Source organism: Drosophila eugracilis, unplaced genomic scaffold, assembly GCF_018153835.1.
Source record: "Drosophila eugracilis isolate 14026-0451.02 unplaced genomic scaffold, ASM1815383v1 contig_616, whole genome shotgun sequence".
Taxonomy (NCBI): Eukaryota; Metazoa; Arthropoda; class Insecta; order Diptera; family Drosophilidae; genus Drosophila; species Drosophila eugracilis.
Window position 1 is genome coordinate 623013 of NW_024573499.1, and position 11715 is coordinate 634727.

Genomic DNA, 11715 nt, shown 5'->3' on the forward strand with positions numbered 1-11715 from the left:
AGTCCCCATCTCACCCTCCAAAGGCGAGGCAATCACAATCGAAATCGCCGCCATTAATGCAATTGCCGAAATGTCATTTGCATGCCGGACCTTCCCAGGCATTTAGCCCTGGCACTCTCTCAATAACAATAAATTTGATGAAAATTGCATTTCATAGACATTTCATGCCTGGTGTGTCAGTAGTTTGATCAAATTGCCTCTGTTTCCCAGCAGAAAATGTCACAATGAGAAATAATAGTTGATTAAAGATTAATCTACAGGGAGAGAAATGTTTTCCATTTAGAGGAAGGCAAATAAATCTTATTTTCTGATGCATTTTATAGTTTTAGGGTTTATGATAATGCCTGCCTTAAGGTAATCAAAGCTATGTATGTTCTGCATATCTCAGATACCCAATTCTAACATATTTCTAAAATAATATTCTTTCCACCGAACTCAGCCATACCTTCACCCTTTGCTCATTACCGCCAAAATTCTTTCAGATGGCGTGAAAAATATGAGTGATATTAATGAGCCGTGGTTTTGGAAGGACAACTCCCCTGGAGAGGCCCATCCTTCGAGGGAAATGTGAGCCACAAAGAAAGCGACCGTGGCGGAATGTGCGACAAGTGTCCACCTCTGGCGCCAGTTGTGTGCCTTGAAGAGCACGCTCCTCGGAGAAAGTCGTCTGAGAGGCACAATATTTACCACTCGAGAACCTTTCTCTAATCGGACTAACTACCGTTTAATGTTTGTCCCAGGCCGTGGCCACACCCACTCTTAAGTCCAGCTGCTTCTTGGCAGAAACATCATATATTAGGTCTCATATTTTCCGAATGCTTAAGTAATTTCTCTCATATTCAATAATTACAATGCCGTCCTGAACTTGGCGCCATAACTCAGGAAATTAGACAGGCAATTTCGGTTTTTGGGAACCCGAAACTCGAACCAAATCGAATCCGACTGAAATCGAAAGTTATCAGCGCTAATTGTCAGAGCAAGTCTATAAATCTTGTCAGCCGTTAGACAGAGTTTTCCCCATTTAGGAGTTTCAGTTAATGTGGCAAGGGTTTGGGCTAGGGTTATCTCTCTCCGTGCTCCCTGCTGCCAGCTCAGTGCCACATAATTACACGTCTTTTGTGCGAGTGCATCGGGCGGAGATAAGCATTTGGGGCTAGTCAAGCGTTATGCCTGCCGATTAGATGGAGACGACAGCCTCAATTGCCTCCGAAGAGGGGATGCTGGGAGCCCCGACTTCGAATCTCTCTGATGGTGATAAGGAAAACTGGAATTGCTGTCAGCGATGTTATCCTTTTTATGCTCAATTACAAGCGCTATGTTTTAATTTGGACTGATAGTGAGGAGTGCGTCCCGCGGGCCTAATGGAAAACTCTTGATAATTTTCATAGCTTATTAAATTAGTCGACTGCCTGATTTGAGGGGTTTGTTGAACTCACAGAGGAGCCAGAAACTATTATAAACAAAACTGTTTCTGATAAGGTGGTCAGCGAGATGGAGGCACTCTCTCAGATTTTTGGTTGAAAATAGAAAAATCTGTGAGTGACTCTTGATTAACCTCTAAGAGTCTTAGAACATTTCCTCGTTTCTCAAACATAACTTTTACTAAGCAAAAAAACACCTAATTGTTGGCCAATTTCTGTGATATTTTGCCTATATATTGAGTTTGGTTTTGGGCTGGGCCCGAAGTGATCTGCAATTGCCTTGGAACAACAATGCCGGCTCATTGTTTTTGCTGCACCTTTGCGAGGCAGCGGCAAAATCGGCAGGCAGCATTGTCTGGCATCTTGGCCCGGACTTTCGGCCATTGTTCCTATCAGTGGCCGGGCATTGTTGGCCGTTGCGAAATACAAAACAAAAACGGGCCAGGAAAAACAGACACAATTTTACACCTCTTTTGTGAGGCGGCCGTGTTTCGATTGTATTTTAAATAGGTTCAAGTGAAGCGCATCTAATTGCCAGCCGAGTGCCAAGTGTGTTTTGGCCTTAACGCCTTCGTTCGATTTCGTTTCGATTTTTGTTTTTCCCGGAAATCAAAAAGGTGCTGCTGCTGCAGTTTGCTGGTTGATATATGAAGCGTGTCAACGGCATCTTTAGTGGTTTTTAATTTCGAAATTGTCCTGGTCACTCCCCAAAAAAAACTGCAACAATCTAAAATCGAAGGGGCGTTTGCCCTTGCGTTTGTCCAACAACTGTCGGGGATTCATTCTCCCTAACAATACTACACATTTCGGCGGAGTTTTAGAGCCTTTTGTGTCAATTGCTTGTTGGCACTTTTCAATTTCAGCCATCGGACAGCCCGCATTAAAGTGCTGGCCAACAATTGGCAATTAAAGCATATGTTCGGAAGATATTCCTGGATTGTCTCATTACCGAGATGTTTATCTTTGTTTATCTGCTATCTGTTTCGCCGGGAAACTGTGAAAACTCCTCGCGTTTATATTATTTTGTGCGGGGGTTCAATATTCACCCTCATTATTTTTGGCTTTATGACGAGCTACAAGCCAATTATGTTGGGATTTTCGAGCTGGGCATCTGGGCATCTGTCGTTAATCGATTGGCAACGAGGAAATAAAAACAGAAATCGCCATAATTGGCAAACAAAGTCGTCAGCTGTCGTCGCAGCAATCTGCATATGAAATCGCCTCCAGTCGAGTCATGTCCAGGTGGCAAATGTATCTGTATCTCTCGGCCAAGCTGTCCTATCTGAGTGTGTGTGGTCAGCTCACGTGTCAAGGAGGTAGGAAGGACAGAGAAGAGCACTGAGGAAAGATGCCCAAAAATGATTTAATAATGAACTCGTCGGGGACAATGGATCGGAGTATGAACTGCAATTCCCCCTAAGAGCTGCTCCCTTGACATCCAATCTCTGCTGACAGGCCAATTGTTTGATTGTTTCGTTTCGACAGAATTTTCCAAAAAAAGGAAAAACAGAGGACTGTATGCAAAAGATACACGCTCTCGGGCACTTGAGCTCTTTCAGGCGTTTGATGGGTGTCAAAAAGGCAGCGTTTTCCTACAAGAGGATTAGCCGGATTTGGGCCTTTGTCTGGAGGAGATCAGCCAATTTGAGAGTCAAAGTGCAACGGCATTATGCGCTTATGGGCCATACAAGTTGCACTTTTTGATTGATCCCCTCAAATTCTCTTCACCAGCTGTCTGAGTTCCACTTTGTATTGTTGGCCACTGAAAGGGCAGCGTAATTAAAAGATACTTTTTGGTCGATTCCCACTCTTGCTGAAAGCCAAAACAAATCCGATTTGCCGATGCCTGTAATCGCAGATGAATTAGCTGTGGGAGAATATTTTTTGATATTTTCTTCCCTATTAACCCCTGAGATACAAAGTCAATTGATCACTTGATGTGCTATCAGGTGGTCTTTTGGGTAAATAGGGAAAATCTAAAGAGGATTTTAATAAGCAAATGTATGTTTAGAAGTTCATGAGATGTTTCTTTACTTTTGACCAACAAGTTAAAAATGAACTCTGGTTTTCCGCATCCTAGTCTCTGGGCAACACCTTCTGTTATAGTCCCCTATAAAGCCCATTTTTATTTCACTCCTTCGATTTCTACTTTCATATATCAAGGACTCTGGCCCATTTGTATCCCACTAACTGCTACCAACTGGCTCCGGGTTTATTAATTAGCGGGCCATAAAGCCAAAGCCAAGTAGCTCACAAATTTCAATCAGCCAGAGGCAAGGGCAATGGGATCGAGAAGCGGGCTCTCTGGCAGTGGGTTAACCATAACCTTAACCTTAACCCAAGTGTCGACATTGTTGTCTCCCCGCTCAGCTATTGATATAGTAAATTTCCAAAGAAATCTTAGAGATGTGTTGCGGTTGATAAGCGTGCTGCAGCATTTAGTGGCAGATGCGCTTCATTGTTGGGCTAGTTGGGTTCGGGTTTGGGTTTGGTTTTTGGGTCTGAGTTCTCGCTAGGATTGCTCCACACACTCGGCGTGTTCATTAGCCGCCATAATTTATATGAGCCAACATATTTATTGAATGTTTTGGCAGTCGTTTTAACGGCTAGCTCGAGGCCCGGGGCTTGTGTCCAACTCTGGCTGGGCACAGCTGCCAGCTAGCGAGTGTCATAAAGTTGCAGTCAGAGAAAATCTTCAATCTTTCCTATTTTGTCTTAAAAAAGAAGTAAAGAGCTGGAAGATCTTGGTTCTTTAGTGATATTAATCTACATTTTGCTTTCAGTAAGTATAACTTTTCGTTTTCATAACAACATTTTTCCAAGTGCATACAGCGAGTGCCATAAACTTAGGACAGACCAGCGACAGTTGCCACGAGGTCTGGAGTTAGTTTCTGGCATTGTGGCATTCTGGCACCTGGGCATTAGGAGAGCACCACCAGGGTGTGGTGCCTCGGAGTCTGCGAGTTTGCTTTTGGGCTAAGCTCACAGCATGCAATTATTTTCGTTGTGCGAGTGTGAAAATAATAAACCTGCCAATAGTGTGCAGAAAGTGTCCTGCGGTTCCTGGGCCGCCTCCCGTCTCCTTTATCCGCTCAAGTGTGCACTTGAGATGGCCAACTGGAAAGGGTATCCAGCTGTCCGGAGATTTGGCCTAGAGGGCCAGGGACACCCTACCTGCAGTCGGTACTCGAGACGCTGTGGGTGATGCCAAGTGATGGATGAGCCGAGACGCTGGGCGAACGGCAGGATTCAAGTGCTTGTGGTGTGTCCTTTTGTTTGAGCTAACATTATTCTTCACTTTAAATACCAATTAATAACTGCAGCTGAAGCTGGAAACTGAAACTGGAACACACAAGTGGACCAGGCCGGGCTAAGTGCAAATATCGTTCGATCAGGCCAACTCTGGCTTGGGTTACACTAAGAAAAAGAGATCAGTTTTGTCTCAAGAATATATAGATTTTCCCTGACAGGAACAAACATTAAGTAAAGAGAATATTGTACAATTTAACTAGCATCTTAGACTATACATTCTTCGCTTTACAAAATGGAAAACCTAACATTATCTTCTCAGTGTAATTACCACTCTTTCCTTTCCGATCTGGCGTGAATGCGTCATAATCTTGCCACTTGAAAATGATCGCAAATATTTGCAGAGCAACCGCTGACGACGACGTCGAAGTCGACTGGAGTCGACGACAACAACTTGAAACAATTAATGTGGCATTTGTGTTCCGCCGCATGACTTTCGGCTTCTGCGCTCAGATCCGCACCTCGGCAAACAAATGCTAATGGGTATGACAAGTCAGCCGCCGCCACCGCCACCGCCACCGCCGCCACTTACTCAATTACTTTGCCAAACATGGAGAAGTCGGCTTCGCTTCGACCTGGACCTGGACCTGGTCCCATCACCCATCACACATCACCCATCATCGTCCAGCATTCGGAGTATTTATGATTTGTTTGCTCATCGGCTGGGACGTTCCAACTACCAAGCGTCAACATTTGCCATGCAAATAAGCCCGAAGAAAAAGATATAGTAGAGGTCCGGCTTTGTCAGGTGTCTCCTGGCCAGTCGGCACTTCTCTTGAGAGATATATGTCTGTGTGTGTATATAGGTATACCCCCTCTATTCAGAAGCTGGCTACATCTATTATGACTTCAAAGCGGCAACGCGCGCCAATTGTTGTGGCAGATTTTCTATAAACTTTGACTCACATTTGCCAATTAACTGCGACACTTTGAGTGTGTGTGCCACGGCACCAGCTACCGGGCTCTATAAATAAACTCTATCTAAATGGGGAGAAAATCAGAAGAAGATGTTGGAACTAGAAATGCTCTAACTTTGGGAGGTTTTTTGAGGGATAAACTTTCACTTTGAGTTGAAGAAAGTTTATAAGGATGAGAATAAATTTTGATATTTTCCAAGAAAGAATATGGGTGGTTTTATGAGAACAAGCAGATAGATGTATCTTATAGAACAGAAATAATAATAATATCCTCTGACCAGAATAGAAAAGTAAATGATAAGTTAAGGTAACCTTTCAGTATGTTTCACTAATACAAAATCTAAAGCTATAACCAAGACTTTGAAACAATCTTTTTCCCTCAAATAGTGACTCCCTTTCCTGGCAAGGAACTCCTTGCAGAAAGGGTATCAAAAACGCGCCGCGCGCGCATTCAAATCGCATCAATGGGCCTTCGGGCTACGAGAACAATTGAGCAGCTTCAGCTTCAGCTCCGGTGTCCACTGTCCACTGTTCAGTGGCCAGTGTCCAGCTTCAGCTTTCATTTGGGAACCCAGTCCGGCCAGGAGAGTCGACTTCAGATACAAATGGCACAGGAACTCTGAAACGCTGGCGGCTGTGTGCGATGTCAATTAGCAGCTACGGAATGACACTTTATGTGCGTCGCGCGAGAAGCCTCAGCTTCAGGCTCAGATTTAGATCCAGGTATTGCCTGGCTACTGCCTTCTGGCCGGGAGAATCGGAATCGGAATCCTTGTGCAAAGTGCAATCAGTGCAAAGCAGAAAGCCACCGAAAGCCAGCGACCATGAACGGCCAACGCAGTTGACAAACAAATGTGCCGGGCCAAGGAGCCAGAGATCTAAGGCAAACAAACAATTGATATGGCCCAGACGGGCTCTGTGACTTGGAACCTAAAACCTGTACAGGGGAAGAAATGACTTTTAGGTTTTGGTTTAGTGACTATATATCCAAAACTTCGAATAGTCCTCATAGATATAATAGACCTTCTCTTAACCAGAGATCCTTTCTTTCTTATTTAAAAATAATCATTTTAATTTGTAATTTATAGCTCTATAATTTTCTCTCTGTGCACATCTTGGTCATGGAGAACAGTAAGAGCGTTTGTCCATCCACAGTTTGGGAGCTTCTGAAGGCGAGCACAGGGATATGGATATGCGAGCGGACTCGTATCGCCGCAAAGTGACTTGTAAACATTTTAGCAACTTTTCAACTTCAACTTCAAGTTGAGGCCGGGCCTAATGAACTGCACTGTCCGTTTGCCGGGACATGGGATCGTGTGATTGTCAATGCAGTTTGCAATCGCGTCTGCAAATTGACAAGATAAATACATTTAGCTAATTTGATTTTAGCTGCCCGAGTTTCGGTTCTCTCGGATTTGGCCAGAGAGTTAGCCTCAAAGGAAGCTGGAAATTTGTACGCATAAAGCGCAATTAAGTTGTAATTAAGCGGCACAAAGGCAAGCCGACAAGTCGGCCATTTATGGAGCAAAGAGTCGTCGTCGTCGTCGTCGTCGCTGTGATCGTCCTCCCACGCGAAAAACAATCAAAATTCATTAGCCAAGCGACGACAAATAAAGCCAAGGGCCCAAAGAGTCAGGGGTGACTTTGCACATCCAAAAACCCCCGGGATGTGAGTAAATATATGCGCTGGGAGGGAGGAAGGCGGAGAGATGGTGGCACATAAAAGGCGACAGAACCGCACATCCTGCGCCAGGAAGCAGCCGGCTGAAATTACAAAAGTCAACCCCCAAAAGGCAGAAAGCCATAAAAACGCTTGAAAACCGTATGCTCTCCATGGCCCCCAACCTCCCGGAAAATCCCAACTCACCCAGCTCAGCATCCCCAGCTGGAGGCTGGAGGCCGAAACCGAAACCAAAAACCAAGCCCGAGGCTTTTGAAAAATTGCAAATTGAATTAAGCCAAAGTTAAATGGCTAAATGACTCGAGCCAAGTATCCTCCCAGCCATCTTTTTCACCAACCAGCAGCCACCAGCTCAGTGGGTATTTGGATTGCCTGTCGGGTGGAAAATGCAGGGGGAGTGGGTGGTGTACAGGGGGTTGCGGTTTGGCGCATGATAGTAGCTAATATGCTGCAAAGGATAAGGCGCCCACGCGGAGAGGCAGGTCACCATGGGCTTCCCAGAATGATGAAAATCAATAGAATGAACTCGAATTTATTCCCAAACATTTGCTAAGAGGATTACAAATATTCTGAAAGGATTTTAAGACTTTACTGAATATAAAAAAGCGGAAAGGAAGGGGAATTTATCACATGTTATAGATCTTTCAGGTTTCAGACAGATGCTTAAACAAGAATTTAAAGTTAGAAGACTGCGATGAGGATAGGTAAAATAATGACATTCCAAAATAGGTTTCCAATCTTAGTACTTTTTCATGAAAATATACTTTTATTTCCTATGTAAGACCCACAGATTTCCCACAGTGCCCAAGCTAAGAAAAACGCGTAGCCCACAGAGCAGAGAAAAGCCAACATCGCACCGTTCCGATCCCAGGCCCGAAGGCAAGACTTGTGGGCCGGGTCGGGATTGGAGTGTTAGTGCTAGTGTTATTTACCAGGCTAAATTATTAAACGATTGTTAAACGAGCGGATAAAGGATGAGCGTGAATGATGATGATGATGCTGCTGCTGCTGGTCGGGGAGGGAAAAGGAAAATGGCAAGGGGGGCAGGCTGACAAGAGGGTGTAAAGTCCTGGCAACGGCAAAAATTCTAGAGGAAGAGAAGGGAGCTACTGCCTTGTTAGCTTGCCAGCTGAAGGGGAAATTTGATATTAGGTAAATTTATTTGATTTACATTTTTATGGGCCAACCGTTGGGCGCTCAGGGTGGGTGGATAATTCCGAGTTGGGTGGAGTTCTCCCTGTTGTTTGCCAACGTCGTCGGTCGTCGTCGTCCTGCGCTTATCTCACATAATGCCGGCAATGAAGATAAGAACCTGTCTAGGGTGGGAATAATGCGGTGCACACCGCTTCCAATGGAATAAATAGAATAAATAGAGTAAATACAAAATGAATTAATAAAAATGGCAGCAAAAAATAATAATCATAAACGAGTTTCGGGACGCACGACCAGCTTTTTTTAGACGTGCACAGGGAAAAATATTGCTTGTAAATAAAACTATTAATTGGAATTTGTTATGTTCTCAATAAATTAACCATTTCATGAGTTTATGGTAAGTCACTGAGTAGGAAATGGGTTTCCCTATGGAAATATGTAGTTGGTGATCAAATAAAGTGGTGTTAAGATATCTATATATGTTCTAACTCTTAATTTATATATTAAAGATCGATTTTGTACATGATATTAACAGCCAAGTAGTGATCTATTCTGGGTAATTATTTTCTGGCTGTGCCATTATTTCCCATAAGCAAAGTGGCTGAAAATAAAAAATGAAAAGCGAGCAGGACAGCGCTGTCAATCAACCACCCACCGAATCCACCCAACGAAGGCAATCAGTGCCAAATCAGAACTTTATTTATTTGCTTGTTGTTTGCCAAACATTTACGCCATCAGCAAAACGACACCCGAGAGCTCGTTAAATGCTCAGCCATGCGGATGTAATTCAATAAACGAGCGTTGTGCGCCATCATCAACACCCCATCGTTTAGTAGTGTGTGTGTGTGTGTGTATGTACCACATAGCCTCTGTGTTAGTGTGTGTGTGAGGCAGCCGCAATTGCCACAACAGCCGCTGTGACTAAATGACTGACTGACAACCGCAGGACCTTGCAAGGGGGATGGTTTATTTACTCGCCAAACAACCCCTCAAAAAGCATCCCCAACCATTCCCATTCCCATTCTCATTCTCATCTCGTCCTCTGCAATAACGTTTATTGAGCAGAGAGTTTCGCAACAGCCTCGTCCTCGCCGCTGTCCTTCGTCGTTCGGAAATTTCTGAACTGTCAACATGTCAACTGTTTGTTGGTCGGAAAGGTTGATTCAGCCATGGGGTGGGTGGCTCTTTGGCTCTTTTGCTTTTTCGGCCTGTTTAAGCGATTTAACGCATCGCAAGGATAATGAAATTTTGATTATGCGCCGCTTGGCTGGTTGTCCTGGCGCTGTGCCGCCCTCTGCTGGGTCGCTATGAAATTAGCGTCATTTAGAGGTCCTTTGAAAAGTTTAGGCATGGGATTAAGTTCGTGGAGCTGCTAATTATCGTTGGAAAAGGGTGGCTTGGCATCCAAAAATTATTCAATTAAAGAAGTTACTTAAATTTAAATTTTAAATTTTAGCATGATAGATAAGTTTAAAAAAATAAATAAACTCGCATCATAATCAATTTTCTGACTCGGTAATTGCTCACTCTCGGATACAGACAATTATACAATCCAATTCTGAATTAATTGCACAATAAAACACCAAATTCTCATTTAATTGCCGGACAAAAAAGCACACGAAGCCCGAGTGGCAACATAAATATGCAACACCCACATGCACACACGCCCACTCAATTATGGCTAACTATACCCCTCCTTCTACGCCATAGCTTCTAAAATCAAACTGGAATCGGTCGGCGGGAAATATAAATTCGAAAAATTATGAAAAACTATCAAAACATTTACATACGTCCGGGGGAGGAGGGAACGAGAAAAAAAAGCGACTTGCTCTTTTCGATCCACGCACTTAGTGGTGTCTAGTTGGGGCTTAAGTAGCCAGATCTGGCTAGTTTGGAATTATGATATAAAAAATTATTCTCACTCTTACCTATTTATTTTCTTAGATTTACTCGTATAGATGCTAAATGGGAAGTTCAATAAATTTACTTCGAAAGAGTTAGATTTCCTTCCAATGATCACAAGAACTCTTCATTTATTCATTTATCTTATTTATTTAATGACACAAATTATTTAATAAGATTTTTTCTCTCCTAGTTTTAGCTAGTTTTTGTAAACTACCAGCATAGCCGTCATCACTGCACGCAACCAAATCGGCGGCCATTTATCAATTGACCAACTTGGCCGAAGCGTGGACCTTTGTTGGTGCTCTTGTTATTGGCCGACTTGCTGCTGCTTTGGCCGGTTTCGTTTCATCTCGACTTCTTGGTCAAATAGGGGGGTGCGAAGTGGGCTGGAGCTTACTTATGATGTTTATTGAAAAATTAATTTGCGCCTCGTTTTTGTATCTCTTTTTTTTCGGCTCTCATTTGCGTATTTCAAAGCGCAATGAATAATGATGGTGGTTAAGTAGGGGAAAATAAAAGAAACGCTCGACGTGCTTGGCCTGAGAAATTAATATTTGTAATTGGCTATAATTGTTTATGCCAACGGCACAAAAGTCTAGAAAATGAGACGCAGACAATGATATTAATGAGCTGAGGGGCATCGCATCGCAGCGCGTTTAGCTGCCATTTCGAAATGTTTAATTGAAAAGAAAGCCGAGTTGCTGGGCCTCGCATAATGAAGTGCTCAAGTTTGGGAAGTGGGAAATGAGTTTAATCAGCGAAGGGGCATTGGAAAAGAGCCAAGAGATATATCAAGTGTTAATTGAATGGCTGGGAAATGTGTGAAGTTTATAAATGGGTTTATGGCGGGGGTTTTCTTTTAAGTTGAATTAAAAATAATGACAGAGAATGTTAAGGTGCTCTTAGATCAGAGATATCTTTGATAATTTAATTTGATAAAAATTCTGTAATCATATCAGATCCGTTAGTTTTAAGCCCCCGAAACGTGCCACATATAAGATCGTTTGCAACTAATTAAGGCAACCACACAGTCATTCGTCAACTGTTCTAATTGAGCTCTTTATTTCCCCCCACTGGCAATTGCCATTAAAATCCTTTCACCGACTTGCCGCCCGAAAAGCCAAGGGAAACCCCCCAACCATTCACACAATCCACTTTCCCATTTCCCCAAGTTGGTCCTTCGAGGCGGGGAAAACAAAGGAGTAGCCGAACAATGTCTGGCAAAACTTTTCAAGCCAACAATTTCACATAATAATCCTTAAAATGAGTTTAATTTGTAGAGGGAAAATTATAAACAGAGTGGGAAGGAGAGAGGGCTCTTCTTCTCTTT